The 16,382-nt window shown below is 47.1% G+C and overlaps 1 long non-coding RNA gene across 3 annotated transcripts; it reads left to right on the top strand.

The window, feature by feature from the left end:
• The first annotated feature begins 52 nt into the window (after positions 1 to 52).
• Positions 53 to 5,690, top strand: LOC137752217 (uncharacterized). Of its 3 annotated transcripts, XR_011071088.1 has the most exons (4): positions 53 to 806; positions 1,993 to 2,115; positions 4,252 to 4,327; positions 5,209 to 5,690. It is a non-coding gene; the product is annotated as an uncharacterized lncRNA (long non-coding RNA). The 3 variants fall into 3 exon arrangements; XR_011071087.1 differs by having other exon boundaries at positions 4,252 to 5,690; XR_011071089.1 differs by lacking the exons at positions 4,252 to 4,327; positions 5,209 to 5,690 and adding an exon at positions 2,717 to 3,275.
• Positions 5,691 to 16,382: the final 10,692 nt, after the last annotated feature.

Here is a 16,382-nt window from a genome sequence, read left to right as displayed (position 1 = left end):
GCGAGAGTGAGAGAGCTCAGGCGTGCGCCCTGAGCCCGCCTCGCACGTTACCTGGGCCTGACACGTGACCGCGACGCCACGTGACTCGGGTCTCGCCTCCGACCCCCGCCCGGTCTCCGGCCGGCGGAAGCGGAAGGCGGGTGGTGGGCGCGGCTGGTCACCTCCTCGCGGGGCCTCTGGGTCCGTCCTGGAGCTGCCAGATGAAAAGAGGGGTTTGGAGTGGACGTGCGGCTCTCCGTCGCGGGCCGAGGGTGGGAGTCCCACGGCGGCCGCCCCACGGGAGACGAGAGGGCGTTTCCGCAGGGACGCCGATGCTAACGCGTCTCTCGGCCTCGGGGCCCGTGGAGAGTCTGGGCTGGGGGGTAGGAAGGAGGGGGATGTGAACACGCGTACTGAGTGTTACCCCTCGTGCTGGAAAAACACACAAGGCACAGGGTGTAAAGCTAGACACAATCTTGAAGGGGCTTCAGAGGGTTCGGTGGCTCCCGGCTGTCACCCCGTCCTAGAGGCCGTGGGGGACTGGGCGGCCTCTGCCTGGAAGGTTCAGAAAGGCCCCAAGCTGCCCAGGGAAGGAAATCGCAGCCTCGCTGCTGCCAGAACCTTCCTGAAGTGCCTCTCACTCACTCCCCAGTTCCTGATTTGCTTCTAGGCTCTGCCCGGTTCTTCTCTTTTCTCGACTGCTGCCCGCGCTCTGGCCACACCGGCCCTTTGCAGAGAGAGGTGACGCCCGCCTGCCCTGCTGCTTCGTTGAGCACTTCCAACCCCACCTCCTGGGGAAACGTGCCTCCAGTTCACCTTCGGTGCAGGTGTGTTGATTACTACCTGTCATAGGCTTTGATTTTTGTGACTTTTTTTGTTGTTGTTCTTACATTTGTTTGCTTTTTGTAGATTTTGTCTTCTTCCTTGTTGTTACTTCTTCTTGTCCAGTTTCCCTTCCCTCCCCGCCACCTTCTAACACAATCAGCTGAAAAAGTCGTGACACTGAAGGATTTCGAGTAAAAGGGAAACAAAGAGGCTGAGGGAGCCCCAGGCTCGTTGGGTTTTGTCGACTGAAGAAAAAAACAAACAAACCACAAGCTGAAAGTTGAGGGCTATGTTTTATTTAGGGATCGTTCTTAGGGCTTCAAGCCGGGGCACCTCAACCCCGAGAAAACTGCTCCGAGGGGGGAACCAGGATACATAGGAGTTTCTGCAACAAATGGCAGGTAGTTGGAATGTCAAAAGATTATCGTTAATTAAGGAAAACCAGATATCTCAAATTAAGGAATTTAGCGCTTTTCTATGAATGGAAAGATGCAAGAGTCTGGGCTCACTGAAATCATTCCTTTGATCTGCACCTCAGCTCTGGGGCCAGTGTCCTGTGCTTTCCCATCCTGAGTCCCCTCAGGGCTCACCGTCTGGGGTAGTTGCAATGTGATGACTCCTTGATGGCAGGCATTCCTTGTTTCCTTCGTGAGTTTTCTCAGGCTGCACGGTGGGGAGTGGCTGCAATTACTGATGACTGATGGCTGCAACGTCCTTCCTTACTGACATGGCAGGCAACATTCTTAGTCCACAGGTTGTTCAGCTCTTTGGGGCAGAAATCTACTGTTACTACAGAGTCGATTTGCTGATGTCTTGTTTAGGTGTTTAGGGATCTTTCTGGATTTTTTTGTTTGTTGCTGTTCCAAATGGGGAAGAGTCTCAGCAGGATCCCATTTAAGAGAAGTGCTGTCCGTTGAAGTGTGCCGTGGGAAAGAGGAGGTGCTGGGTCTGCGGTCTCTCTATGCTTTCACTGTGAAGTCCTTTATCAGCAACAGGTTGTTAACATGATGTTTGTCCAGTAGGTTATTATTTGAGCCTGAGCTGTCCCTATGAAATAGAGTGTTAAGTTCAGATGTAACTGGAAAATTCTAAAATATTTCCCTTTTCTCTTGAACTTTCTGATGGTGAGAAACTACCAAATAATCTTGAGTATGGAAACAAAAGACCTATTAATTTTGTGCTTTCCAGCCTTGGAAGCCCCTTCCTGTGTTGAGAGAACGCCTTATCCTCTGAATATGGATGGCAGACAGAGCACCCAGCAGAAGCTGAAAAAACCAGATGGTCACTTTCCCAGCCTTCCTAGCGGCTAAGGTGCGAGCTCAGCCAGAGTTCAGCCCATTAGACTGGATCAGGAGCTAGTGGTTGCAGAGAAGCTAGCTGCCCCTGTATGTGGTGTTCGGTGGTGACGGCAGCTGTGGCTGCAGCAAAGTGGCATTTCTAGAGGCAATGGTGAAGGGTCTTCACCGGGTTGGGTTTGTAGTGTCTTCAGCTGTGGCCCTTGCTATTTCCCTAGCTATTTCCTCGCGCCTGCTATTTCCCTAGCGTCATTCTGCATTCCTTTTGGAAATTCTGTGAGCTACTCAGTCCTTTCAGCAGGTGATTTTTCTGCTTAGACCCACCAGAGCACATTTCTACTGTGTCCAACTGCCCAATACACGCTGTGTTTGAAATCTTCTCTTTTTAAAGACCAAGAGGAGTTTGTGCGAGCAAAAGAACAGGGTGTAAAAAACCAGCAGAAAAATGAAAGGTTTAGCAAAAATTCTATGAAGTTACATTTTAATAGAGTATGGAAAAGTAACATGGTGGGATTTTCTTGTTTGGTATTCTTTTTTGTTTGAATCCTTAATGAAGGCTGGGTCTGATCTGGTTTTTTTTTCTTTTTGGCCGTGCCACGCGGCTTGTGGGATCTTAGTTCCCTGACCTGGGATCGAACCCGTGCCCCCTGCAATGGAAGCACAGAGTCCTAACCACTGGACCGCCAGGGAAGTCCCGGATCTGAACTATTCTGATTGAAGGAAAGATGTGGAAAACCAAGCACAGTGAAGGACTCCACAGCTTCTGAATTCTTTTGGAGACTTTTTAAAAGCCTTTTTAAAACAAAGCAGTGAGGGCAGTAAGTGGAGAGGCCTCTGCAGAGCTGCGCAGGGGACTGGGGACCCTGCTTTGGTAATAACGAGCGGGCGAGTTCACAGGTGAAAGGCGGGGCCTTCTTGCCTGTGAAATGACCTCGTGCCGCTAGGAGGGTGTGGGCTCAGTAGCTAAGGAGATAAGTGATGGTTGATGGAAGGTGAAATCTAGAGGAACGGACTAGCAGGCAGTCTCTGCTTTTTTTCCTCTTTTGCTCTAAGTTACACTTTTTTTCTTGAGACTTGCTAAGCAAAAATAGTAATGTTGCATAGTGCTGTAGTGTTTAAAGCTTGTTTTATGAAATTTTTTAAAGGAAAATTTTGAATAAAAATAGGATAATCCAATGAATCCTGTTGTACCCATTACTTTTACCATTTGTCCTCCCTCCTCACTTGTTTTGTGTTTTGGTTGGTTTGGGGGCTTGAGTGTTATAAAACAAACCTCAGACATTATATTTTTCATGTAAGTCTTTTACATAAACAGAATGCCATTATCGTAGCTAATATAAAAACAAAACTTAATAATTCCTTAGTAACTAATTTCCGGTTTATGTTCACACCTCCCCAGTTGTCCAGAAAACATCTTTTTACAGCCAGCGTTCTCCCTGTGGCTCCAGCGAGGTCTGCATGCTGCCCTCGATGACGTGTCTCAAGTCCCCTTCCCCTTTGTTGGGGAAACGAGGTCACTTGTCCTGTAGGACACCCCACACTTTGGGTTGACCTGTGAGTCCTTGAATGGCCATGTCTTCCTCTGCTCCGGTAACCGGCGAGTCTGATTGAGGCTTGACTGAATCAGGCTCCTCTGCCCCGGGTGCCACGCTCCGTACGTGGTGCTGGACCCTCACCACGCAGTGTGGAGTGTGGGTCTGCGGCGCTGCCTTCGTCTGGGGCTGGTTAGAAGTGCAGAGCCTCAGGCCCCTCCGTGGACCTGCTGAATCATAACCTGCATTTCAGCCAGGGCCTCGGGCTGCTAGTGTGCATGGAGACCTGAGAAGCACTGCCCTTTTCTTCAGGCTGCGGGGCCACGTTGGGGTGGCCCCAGTTGGCCCCGTCCACCGCAGAGTCCCTGTTAGCCTTTGACCTGTGGCCCCACAGCTTCGCATACATCCCTGGTGAGTCAGCAGGTCCGTATTCCAGCGGGCTTGGCAGATGGGTGATACCTTTTTTCTTTTTTGGCCGCGCCGCACAGCATGCAGGGTCTTAGTTCCCCGACCAGGGGTCGAACCCAGGCCCCTGCAGTAGAAGCGCAGAGTCCTAACTACTGGACCGCCAGGGAAGTCCCTGGCAATTTCTAATTCTATCTTTCCTGTTGTTTTGTCAGCTGGAGCAGGCCTGTACGGAAGAATTTTCCATCGTGGACCAGTTGGTTACTCCAAAATACCGTCCCTACAGGAAAGGTGGGATCCGTACCTGATTCGTGATTCTTTTGTCTGGCTTCAGAGTAAGAACTCAGTGCTGAAGCAGCTTCCAAAAGTGAACTGCCGCGCCCGGCGTGAACCGTGCGCTCTGGGGGGTGATGACCTGTCTTTGCGGGTTCCTCAGTGGTGACCGATGCCCCACCTGGTGTGGACACTGATGGTGGGGGAGGCCGTGCGTGGCAGGAAGGTGGCAGAGGGGGTATGGGAACTCTGTACTTTCAATTTTGCTATGAACCTGAAACTGCTCTAAAAAATACAGTTTATTAATTAAAAAACAAAGTGAACCATCACATTTTAAAAAACGTGATGTTAAAGCGCTATGTTACCGTGGATTTCTGTATAGTTGATATGTCTTCAGTCTTTTGTAGTTATTATCATTTTCAGGTTAAAATCGTGTGGTCTTGGTAGTGCAGCCTTCTAGATGTGGGTGACTGTGACATTTCTCTCCACGTGGGCTGCCACTGTTGCTGTCCCACTGGCGATGCATCAGCAGAGAGCCCGTGTGCCCGCAGCCTGACCCTGACCTGTGAGAAATTAGGTCCCTGTAGTTTTCGTTTGCATTTTCCTTATGAGTGGGGCACCTGCCTTTTTTGCCCATCTTTCTGTCAGATTATAGAGATATTTGCAATACAAGTCACACTTTTAAAGTCAGTGTATCACTTTTAGAATCATTTTGGTATTTTAGTTTGCTTATGGCATGTTTTTGTTTGCAGAAGTTCTTTTGTTTAAACGTGGGTGAATTGATCACTCTTCCACAGCATTTGGGTTTTAAGTCCTTCCTAGTCCTAGGTTAGAAGACTCCGTCTGTGTTCTGCCAGTGCGTGTGTAGTTTCATTTCTGCATTTGTATCTCTGATGCAGGGTGCCGACGGGCAGGGCAGAGAAGGGGTCCGTGTCACCCTTCCCACGCAGGTCTCTAGGTGTCCTCCTTCCACTTACCAAAAGCTCACCTTTTGCCCACTGATTGGAGATTCCACCCTCATCCTGTGCTGACGTGAGAACGTACTTGACTTGATGATTTTTGGAGCTGCCCCAGCACCACTCTTTTGAAGTTATAGATGCTGTATCTGCAGGGCCAGCTCCCTCACTTTTCTCCTTCAGGGTTTTTCTAACTATTGTTGTCTGTTTTGCCATATGATCTTTTGCAAGCAAGTTGTCTTTAAAAATAAAATTAACGTTCACCCAAGAGAAGTTCTGACTTAGGTTGGCAGTGTTTATGGCAGCCCTAGCCATCATTGCCCCAGGCTGCACGCAGGCGGTGGTGGGGGATCCTCCGGGCACTTCGGAAGTGCAGGACATTCTGGAAAGGGCAAAACTGTCGGGATTGGCGGGTCTGGGGCAGCCTGAGGGGGTCTGGGCTGACGGGGCTGTTCCGTCTGGTAACGAGGGGGTGGGGATGGGACTTTGAAGGTTTGCCAAACCCATAGAAACGTGCACCCCAAAGACTGAACTTTATGTTAATTTTAAGGCTATCAAGCAGGATGTAGGGGGTGCAGTCCGTGACAAAGGTGACTGTCCTGGTGGTCCCGTGGCCACACCGCCGACCCCAGGAACCCCACGTGTGGACCGGAGACCTGGGTGGACGCTGTCCTCCGGCTGGTCGGCTCACTCCCACTGGGGTGGGTTAGCGGTTCTGAAGCTGTATGTTTACCGCTGTTGAACAAGTAAGGAGATATTTTGCAGATAATGAGAACTCGCAGGTTCCTTGCTGTGGGAGAGAGAAGCTGCAGCGGGGAAGAGGGGACCCTGTGAGCTGGAGCTTGTGTGTGTGTTTAGAACACAGATCGACGGAGAGTCAGGAAATCCAGAGCCGGGTGCTTGCGCGGGTCGGACTGTCTCCTGAGTGCCCGCTGAGGGCCGAGAAGCACAGCCCTGCAGGTGAGGGTCCTGAGGACTCTCCCTGGGAAAGGAGCCACGTGGTGCCCACGCGGGGCCTCGGGGATGCAGGTGCCACCCTGAGCTGCCAGCAGCCCCGGGCACTGGACCACACCGAATGCGGAGGTGATGTTGGTAGCACTGGGGCGGAATCCAAGGGGTGGGTAAATGTCGCTGAGGAGGGAGGGGACGCAGGGCACGTCCTCCTCACAGAACCTCCAGCACGGAGGGCCGTGGGCAGTGACTGCTGTGACCGCTGCCGGCGCCCGGGGGGACCGGTGCTCAAAGCTGCCGGGCAGGCGGGCGTCCGGATGGTCTCAGAGACGTCTCCAAATAGCTCTTTCCTAAGTACAAAGAAAAAAGGAGTCACTGTGCAGTGGAGACGCCACCTGCCTCAGCTGTGAGGGTCCCCGTCCCTGGTGACGGGGCATGGTGACACCGCTGTGCCCTCCTGCCCTTCCCGGTGACCTGTGCCCCAGGGCGGCTGGCGACGGCTGACCCTGCTCTTCAGAAGCCTCCAGGTCACGGAGACGGGGACCAAGGGGACTGTCCCAGGTGGGGGCCTGAGGGTCCAGGGTCAGCTCCCAGGACAGAGACGGGCGTTTGCAGAAATACTGGTGACGTCCTCCCCCACCACGTGGCTTAGCCAATAGCGTCGGAGCAGGGCCACCCTCGTTCCCGATGGTACACGCTTTCCTTCCGGGAGGGGCGCATGTCCCGGGAAGCGTGGAGACCCGGGGAGGGGACTCTGGTGCCCCTGCAGCTCTTCTGTGAGTCCAAAACCAAAAGAATCTTTACTGGGATCACGTTGTGGTTATCAGTCAGCTGTGGGCATGTGACGTCTTTGCGGTGTTCCTGTTGTCCCCTGCAAAGGACGCACGACGTGAGCCCCAAGTTTCCGCGTGATTCGGGGACCGCCCCTCATCCAGCTCCGGGGAGCCGCTCCGAGGAGGGGGGCCTCGTGGAGGGTCGCTGCCTGTCACGGGGACAGGTATCCCCGTGAATGACTCTAGCGCTTTCCTAAGGGTGGGAAGATGCAAGGATCCGGTCTGTAAATGTTGTTCCTAAAGTGTAACCATCGAAGGGCCTGTTTTCCCAAAGCGCCAGGCCTCATCCCGTCCTGGGTCTGCGCTCCCCTCGGGCTGCGCTGTGGGGCCCGGTGCCCCATGGCTTGATCCTCGGGGAACCAGATGGTGGGGACATCCTTTGTTTTACACTATAATTCATTGAAGTCTAGCTTATGCTGCTTTTAGAGAGTTTACTGTCTTACTGTGTGAAGATAACAGGTGCTTGTGATAGACAAATTGGGAAAAAAAGGGGAAAATTCAATGTTTACGTCAACCAGCTACGTATTGTGATATTTTAAAGACTTTTCCATATATTTGTGCTTTTTTAAAAAAAATTATTGTTGCATTTTGTATCCTCCTTTTTTCACTTGTAACATTTTCCCATGCTATTACAAACTCTATAAATATACTTTTAATAGTATCTGTTATTACATCATTTGACTGCAGTGTTTTATTCGATGATGCCTCCCTCCCCCAGTATAAGTGACGCTGTTTAGGAAAAGCCTCGCTGCTCCTGTGTCTCTGCTCCGATACCTGCCACACTCACAGCACTCCTGACGCCAGACGGCTGTCCTGCAAGTGAACTCAGTCCCGACACTACCCGAGGTCCCCAGGTCAAGGGCTCAGTCCCACCCTTCAGATGCCAGTCAATCACCAGTGGCAGGTCCCCAGGTTACCCACAACCTCTGTCCGACTAGTTACAAACCGGTTGTCCCTGCCCCCGACTCGGCCTCCGTTAACTTGCTGGAAGGGCTCACAGAACTCGGGGGGAGCACTCCTCAGGTTTACTGGTTTATCCCGTAGGAAAGGACATGGTTCAGGACACAGATGAACAGCCGGGTGAAGAGGCACAGGGGGCGAGGTCCAGAAGGGTCCCAAGCGCAGGAGATTCTGTCCCCGTGGAGTTGGGGTGCCACCTTCCTGGCACGTAGGTGTGTTCCCCGACCTGGAAGCTCTCTGAACCCCACGCTGTTGGGATTTTACGGAGGTTTCATCACAGAGGCATGAGTGATGGTTAACTCAATCTCCAGCCCTCTTTCCTTCCCGAGGATGGGGTGGGGCTGGAAGCTCCGAGCTTCTAATCATGGCGTGGTCTTTGTGGTGACCAGGAGCCATCCAGAAGCCCACCTAGAGTCGCCTCATGAGAACAAAGGACGCTCCTATCACCCAGGAAACTCCAAGGGGTTTAGGGACTGTGTGTCAGGAACAGGGTCAGAGACCTAGTATTAGAACAGAAGATGCTCCCAGTGGTCTTGTCAGGACGTTCCAAGGGTTTCAGGAACCTTGTGCCAGGAACCGGGGGCTGAGACCAATATGTATATTTTCTATTATCTCACAAATACTATGCTAAATATTTTGAGGATAAATTATTTCCGTTGATGATTTTTCTTTGAGATTCATTTCCCCTGTAGATTAAATTGAGTAGGTAAGAAGCAATGGTGTTTAATACACACCTGCCAGTGTACGCGCCCAGCGACCATAAAAGGGCTTGAGGGGTCATCCTTCCCTTTGCCCTTCCTCACGGGCTGAGTAGTGTGCTCGTGCTTCTGTTTCACTCAAGTTGCCCGTCGTTCTTGCTTTGCGCAAGAGCTCCCCTCGGAAGGGACCACTGTTTGCAGACGTTGGAGTCCCCAGCCCTGGACCTGGGGGACGCGGGTGCCACCGCGCTGCCTGGCGTGGGGCCCCGCCCTGTGAGCCTAGGGGGCCCCTGGCGCTCCATAGGCACAACTCACAGACGTGGGCCTGCACCACACTCCCGGGGACCGTGACTTCTCACTTCTCTTTTCCCGTTCTCTTGCCCACTTAGCTCAAAAATACTTACTTTTAGTCCAGTAATGAAACAAAAGGCAAGGGAATCATGGCTGGTAAGTGTAAGACTAGTATTAATGAATAACATGTCAGAAAAATAGAAAACAGTGTGCTTTCAAGTGACATATATGCTAATAAGTGGGGAAAGAAGTCAGACTCCCATCATGTAATATTTTTAAAAAATCAGCCTCTCCTTCAGGTTGCTCACACCTTTTTCGCTACTAAACGTAAGGCCATTGAGAACATCTTTTATACACGTCCCATGCACCTCTCGGAGAACTTCCTTTTGTTAGTTTCCTCGAAATTCTTCAACCACAGTAGGCTTCCTTTTAGAAGGTTACAAAAAAGGGATCCTCATAAAAAAGAACCAAAACTTTTGCATTCTTAGAAAGCAGATTAAATCCAGTAGTTCCAAGTCACCTGCAGCACGAGAACTTGTGTGACTTCAGTCACGTGGAGTTTCCGGTTGCAATCCCCTGGACGCCGCCTGTGACCCTGGTCTGAGGTGGTGTGACTCGGGCCTGAGCTTGTTTGAGAAATGAGATGCGGCCAGCAAGGCCTCTTCCTAGTCGTGGGCGACACAGGACAGGAACTGAAGTGCACATGAAGCTGCTTCCACGTTTGTAACTCATGATTGTAACATACAGCGGTTCTGTGTGGCCAGCGAACCCACAAGTCTGCGGCCATATGGCTGGGAAGGCTGACAGCAAGAGGGGGCGTGACCGCAGAGCTCCAGAGGGAGCTTCCGTTCCAGACAGATGAAGGCTGGAGTATTAATCAGTTAATCTGGGCGTTGTCTGTTCTTAACTACAAAAGAAAAGTTTAGGACCAAGATAGAAACATTAAGAAAGGTCACAATGACCACGATTCCAACTGAAAAAAAAGCCTAAGACCAGTCTCCTCTTGCCTTTTCATTTCTCCAGGTAGAGCCAGGTAAAGGTGTCCCATTCATTTTCTTTTTTTCTTGTAACTTTTACCTGGTCAAATCAACTTTTTAAAGGTTAGTTTATATAAAATACACATACCATTTTAGGTGTACAGTTTGATGAATTTTGACAAGTGTAGTGTGAGAGGAAAATCAAAATGGCACCAGTATTGCCGAGAGAGCCTCTAAATGGACCGCTGAGGAAGTGGGGTTTGTACGCATCTCAGTCTGGATGGAATCGGAGCTCTGACCACTTAGTGTCTTGATGCAGGCGTCCGGAACATCTGCACAACGTTCCAGAAACTCAAGACACTTATCGGACCCCTGGCCTACATAACTTGTGACAGCCTATCCCTTACGGACAAGTATCTCCTTTCTTGTGTCAGAGTCAATCATAATTCTTGCCGGACTTTAACAACCTCACGGGGCCTTCCCTGGCGGCCCAGTGGGTGAGACTCCGCGCTCCCGGTGCAGGGGTCACGGGTTTGATCCCTGGCCGGGGAGCTGGACCCTGCATGCAGGCTGCAACTAAGAGTCCGCAGGCTGCAACGAAGATCCGGCACAGCCTAAATAAATAACAAATATTTTAAAAAATGGTTAGGATGGTAAATTAACAAACAAAAACAAGCTCATGGCGTTCGCCTTTGTAAACCCCTGACTCTTTCTCTTCTATTGAACACTCTTTTAGCTTTACCCAAATCTGTGTTTCCCAAGTTGAAATTCTTAAAGATCCCAAGTAAGTTCTTTTCTTATATGCAGCCTTCTGCGTTTTCTTAGTCAACAGCAAACACCCATGAAACCGCCACCCCAATCAAGATAGAAAACATTTTCTTCAATCCCAAAGGGCCCCTCGTGCCCCTTTGTGGTTCTCCCCCATCCCTAACCCCAGGCAGCCACGGATCTGCTTTCTGTCACTACAGGTTAGTTTTTCATGTTACAGAATTTCATATAGATGGAGTGGCATGGTATATACTTTTTTGTATCTGGATTCATCCATGCCGTGAGAACCACTAGTTCATGCCTCTTCATTGCTGATAGCAGCTTATTCCAGTATGGATCTACCACACCTGTTTACCCATTCACCTGTTGAAGGACTTTTGGTTATTTCCAGTATTTTGGTGGTTACAAATAAAGCTGCTATAAATACTCAACACCAAATCGTTGTGTGGACAGATGCTTTCATTTCTCTTGGGTAAACACCTAGGAGTGGGATGGCTGGGTCATATGGTAGGTGTATGTTTAGCTTTAAAAAGAAACTGTCAAACGCTTTTCCAAAGTGGTTGTACCATTGTAAGTTCCCCCCAACAGTAGCTCCACATCCTGGCCAATACTTGGTATCATTAGTCTTTTAAATTTAAAAAATTACGGTAGCTGTCTAATGGTATCTCATTGTGACTGTAATTTGCATTTTCTTGATGACTGTTGAGGTCGAAGATCTTTTCCTGTGCCTAATAATTCACATATCTGCTTTGGGTAAGTGTTCAAACTTTGTCCTATTTTTAAAAATGGGTGACTAGTTTTCCTGTTATTGAATTCTAAGTGTTTTTATATATTTTGGATACAGATACTCTGATGTATTGTAAATATTTTCCGCCATTATGTGGCTTGCCTTTTTATTTCTTAATAGTACCTTTTAAAAAGCAAGCTTTAAATTTAATGAAAATCCCGTTTATTGGTATTTTTTATGCTTCATACTTTTTCTAGCCTAAGAAATCTTTGCATATCCCAACACCATAAAGATTTTTCTCCTGTGGTTTTGTTTTTTTTCTTTTTTTCTAGAAGGTATATGGTTTTAGCTTCTACAATTAGGCCTATGATCAAATTAAATTTAAATTTTGCAGATGGTGTGAGATAAGAGTCAATGTTCATTCCTCCCCCCGCCCCAGTATGGATAGCTATTTGATGAAAAGACTTTTCTTAACCTATTAAATTACCTTGGCATCTTTGTCAAAAGTAAGTTGGCCCCAAATAAGTGGATATATTGCGATGCTCTCTGTTCCATTCAGTTGATGTACATGTCCATCATTTCACCAATACCATCATGTATCCATTACTGTAGCCTTATAGTAAGTCTTGAAATTAGCTAAAGTTCTCCAACTGTTCTTGTAAAAACTGCTTCGGCTTTTTGAATTTCCATAGGCATTTTAGACTCAGCTAATCATTTTTCTATAAAGTAAAAAGCCTGCTGGAATTTTGGTGGGCATTGGAGAAAACTGACGTCTTAACAATATTGGGTCTTGGGACTTCCCTGGGGGTCCAGTGGTAAAGAATCCAATGCAGGGGATGCGGGTTCGATCCCTGGTCAGGGAACTAAGATCCCCCATACTGCAGGGCAACTAAGCCCGTGTGCCACAACTACTGAGCTCACGTACCTAAACGAGAAAGCCCGTGTGCTCTGGAGCCCACGCACCTCTACTAGAGAGAGAAAAACCCACACGCCACAACTAGGGAGAAGCCCGCATGCCGCAATGAAAGATCCCTCGTGCCTCAATGAAGATCCCGCGTGCTGCAACTAAGACCCGATGCAGCCCCCAAAAATAAAAGAAAATAAAACAAACAAAAATAAACAACAAACCCCCCCCCAATATTGCATCTTGCAATGACATGCTGTTGTTCTCCATTTATTTTGGTGTTCTTTAAATTTTTTTCAGCAATGCTTGATAGTTTTCTGTGTTCATCTTTTTGTATAGTTTGTAGTTTATCCCCAGGTATTTCACACATTTCTGGATACTATTTCAAATGGAATTGTACTTTAAAATTTTATTTTCCAATTGTTTGTTGCTAGAATGTAGAAATACAGTTGATCTTTGTTTAGTGACCTTGCATCTTCGGACCATGCTAAACTGGCTTATTAGTTCTAGCATTTTTTGTAGATCTTTTCATATGTTCTACCTATATGATCATGTCATGTGTAAATAAAGACTATTTTACTTCTTCACTCCTATCTATATGCCTTTCACTTCTTTTTCTTGTTTTACTGCAGTGGCTAGGATCTTCAACACAATATTGAATAAAGGTTGCCTTGTCTCAGCCTTAGGGGGAAAGCTTTCAGTCTGTTACTCTTAAGCATAATGTTAGCTTAAATCTTATGTAAATGTCCTTTCTCATGTTATGGAAGTTCCCTTCTATTCCCAGTTTTCTGAGAGTTGTTTTTAAAATCTACGAGTGTTGGGACTCCCCTGGTGGTCCAGTGGTTAAGACTCCATGCTCCCAATGCAGGGCCTGGGTTCAATCCCTGGTCAGGAAACTAGATCCTGCATGCTGCAAATAAAGATCCCACACGTGGCAATGAAGATCCCTCGTGCCGCAACTAAGACCCAGAGCAGCCAAATAAATAAATATTAAAAAAAAAAATAAAATCAACGAGTGTTGAATTTCATCAAAATCTTCTTAATCTATTGAGATGATTACATTTTTATTTCTTTTCTTTTTTAGATTTTCAAATGTTAAACCAACCTTGCATTCTTGAAGAAAACTTCACTTGGTTTTGGTATATTATTGATTCTATATATTGCTGTATTCAAATTGCTAATATTTGGTTAAGGGATATTGGTCGGTGTTGTCTTGTGATATTTTTGTCTGATTTTTTAATCAGGGTAATGCTGGACTCATAATTTTAGTTGTGAACTATTCCCTCCTCTGTTTCTGAAAGACGGTGTAAGGTTTTTATTTTCTGTTTCTTCTTGTGTCCATTTTGATAATTTGCAAATTTTGTGGAATTTGACCATGTGATCTAAGTTATAGAATTTATTGGCATAAACTGATTCATAATATTCTCTGTAGGATCTGTTGTCATGTCCTTTCATTCCTAATATTGATAATTTTTGTTTCTTCTTTTTGAAATTAGTCTAGATAAAGGTTTATCGATTTTGTTGGTCTTCTCAAAGAACCAGCTTTTGGTTTCATTGATTTCTCTATTTGTCCATTTTCTATTTCTTTGATTTCTACTTTTACCTTTATTATTTCCTTCCGCCTATTATACTCTGGATTTAAATTGCTCTTCTTTTTCTAGCTTTTTAAGGCTTAGATCATTATATTTAAAACTTTCATCTTTTTTAACGTAAGCATCTGAAGCCATAAATATCCCTCCAAGCACTTCTTTAGCTGTTATCTTACACATTTTTGATATGTTGTTTTCCTATTCATTCAATTCAAAATATTTTCTAATTTTTCTTGTGATTTTTCTTTGACTCATAGGTTATTTATTTAAAAGTGTGTTATTTATGTTATCTATTTATATTAGAATTATTGGATTATTTATTTAGAAGTGTATTGCTTAATTTCCAAACATTTAGTCATTTACCAATTATCTTTCTGTTATATTTCTACTTTAATTGCATTGTGATCTAGGGCATATTCTGTATAGTTTCAGCCCTTTAAAGTGCAGTGAGACTTGTTTTATGACACATCATATGCTTACCTCGGTGAGAGTCCCCACGAACTGGGAAGAGTGTTGTTGAGTGTGCTATTCTGTAACTATCAACGAGGTCAGGTCGGCTGATAACGTTTCACGTCCTTCCTGTTCTTCTGTCTACTTGTCAGCCACTGAGAGCGCTGAGATCTCCGACCACAATTATGGGTTTGTCTGCTGCCTCTGTTGCTCTTTTCAGCTGTCAGTTTTTGCTTCATTTACTTGGAAGCTCTGTTACTACAGGTCTGTGCATTTAGGGTTGGCTCTGATGAGCACCTCTTTTATCTTTATGAAATGCCCTCTACCTCTGCAAATACTCCTTGTCCTGAAGTCTACTAGATGCTAATATAGCCACACAGCTTTCTGTGTGTGTGATTTCCTATGATTAGTTTTCATGCTAAAGCTTTTTTCATCTTTTACTTTAAACCCGTCTGTGTCTTTACGTGTAAAATGACTTTCTTGTAGATGACGTATACCTACCTGGGTCTTAATTTTCTATCCAGTCTGAAGGTCTTTGCCTTTTAGTTGGAGTGTTTCGATCATTTTATTTCTGTTCTTTATTCCCGTTCCCCCACTTTCCTGCCCCACTTTGGGCAGATTTAAGATTTATACCGAATCAGAACAGGCCCCCGTTTGTCATATGTGCTGGCCTGTGGCACCGTCTTAAGTACCTTCGTATTAACTCAGAACCACCCCACCGCTAAGGAGTATTATCTTCTTTTAAAAGATAAGAAAACCAAGGTTGAGAGAGTGTAATTTTCTTAAGGGCACCCAGATGGCGACAGAGCCAGGTTTTGACCCCTGGACCACCTGACCGAGAAGCTCCAGCCCTAACCCTTTCTGTCTGCCAGCCCAGGGGCCTCCAAGGTGTGAGAAGCTGACAGCACGTCTGCTCTAAGATGCAGCGCCGTCTCCGTTTACAGAGCAGTTGACCTTGATTCTTAAGTGGGGACCCGTAAAAACCTTCTCAGCTTTTCATGTCGCTGCTTCACATTGATCTACATCTGTACCTCCCATTATATGCTGTCCTCCTGTCTTTGTAAGAACACACACATGCACACACACACACACACAAATCACATGCACCCCAGCAACCAAGAGAATGTGGGGCATCCTGTGCTGGGGACCGGTGGGCAGAGAACCCCCGACCCCCGATCCTGGAGGGGATCTGAGAAGCCACAGCTCGTGGCTGGTGTGAGAGGACTAAGGATGGTTTTTACGTAACGTTGTTTGAAAGGGATAGAGAACACCTAACAGTGACTCTACGCGGCTCACAAAGCAGGAGCTGTTTACCGTCTGGTTCTTTACAGAAAAGGTTTACAACCCTGCCCTAGACGTGCAGAAAGAGAAAAGAACTTCAAAAATTTGAATTAGTGCCCTCAGAACTTCAAGAACATACTGTAGCCATAAAAACAAAACAAAGGAACAATCTCCTATTAAAATTGGGGGTAATCAGGAAACAGGAAGTGACAGCCTGATCTAGAGGCCGCTGCACGGGGTAAGAACTGACCAGAAACAGAAGTGGAAAGTTTACGGCGGGGCAGGGATGGGCGGGGGCTGTGGGTTTCCATTCAAGATCGTCTGGGTCTATTTTCTTCACAAAATTCCTCTTGAAGAAAGTGAGAGCGGGACGATCAGAGAGGAAGATGCCCTGAGGAGGTGAGTGGAGAAAGGACGGAAGGGAGTCGCTAGTCTCCTGAGGAGGGAGTTTCACTGGGTCCTGTCAGAACAAAGGAAAATGGGCCCCATGTCACAATCTTGTGAAATACGAAAACCTGGGACTAGATTTCAAAAATTCTGTGGGAAAAAAAAAACAAAAAAAAAACAGGTTAGTTACACAACGGCAGCCAACTTCAGAGCTGGAAATCAGAGGCTGGGAAGCGAGTCCTTCCGAGTTCTGGGCCAGGACGTGAACCTAGAACTTCATTTATTTATTTATTTATTTATT

Source organism: Eschrichtius robustus, chromosome 18 (assembly GCF_028021215.1).
Source record: "Eschrichtius robustus isolate mEscRob2 chromosome 18, mEscRob2.pri, whole genome shotgun sequence".
Taxonomy (NCBI): domain Eukaryota; kingdom Metazoa; phylum Chordata; class Mammalia; order Artiodactyla; family Eschrichtiidae; genus Eschrichtius; species Eschrichtius robustus.
The sequence above is the reverse complement of the archived record's forward strand: the minus strand, read 5'-3'. Positions and strand labels throughout refer to the sequence as shown.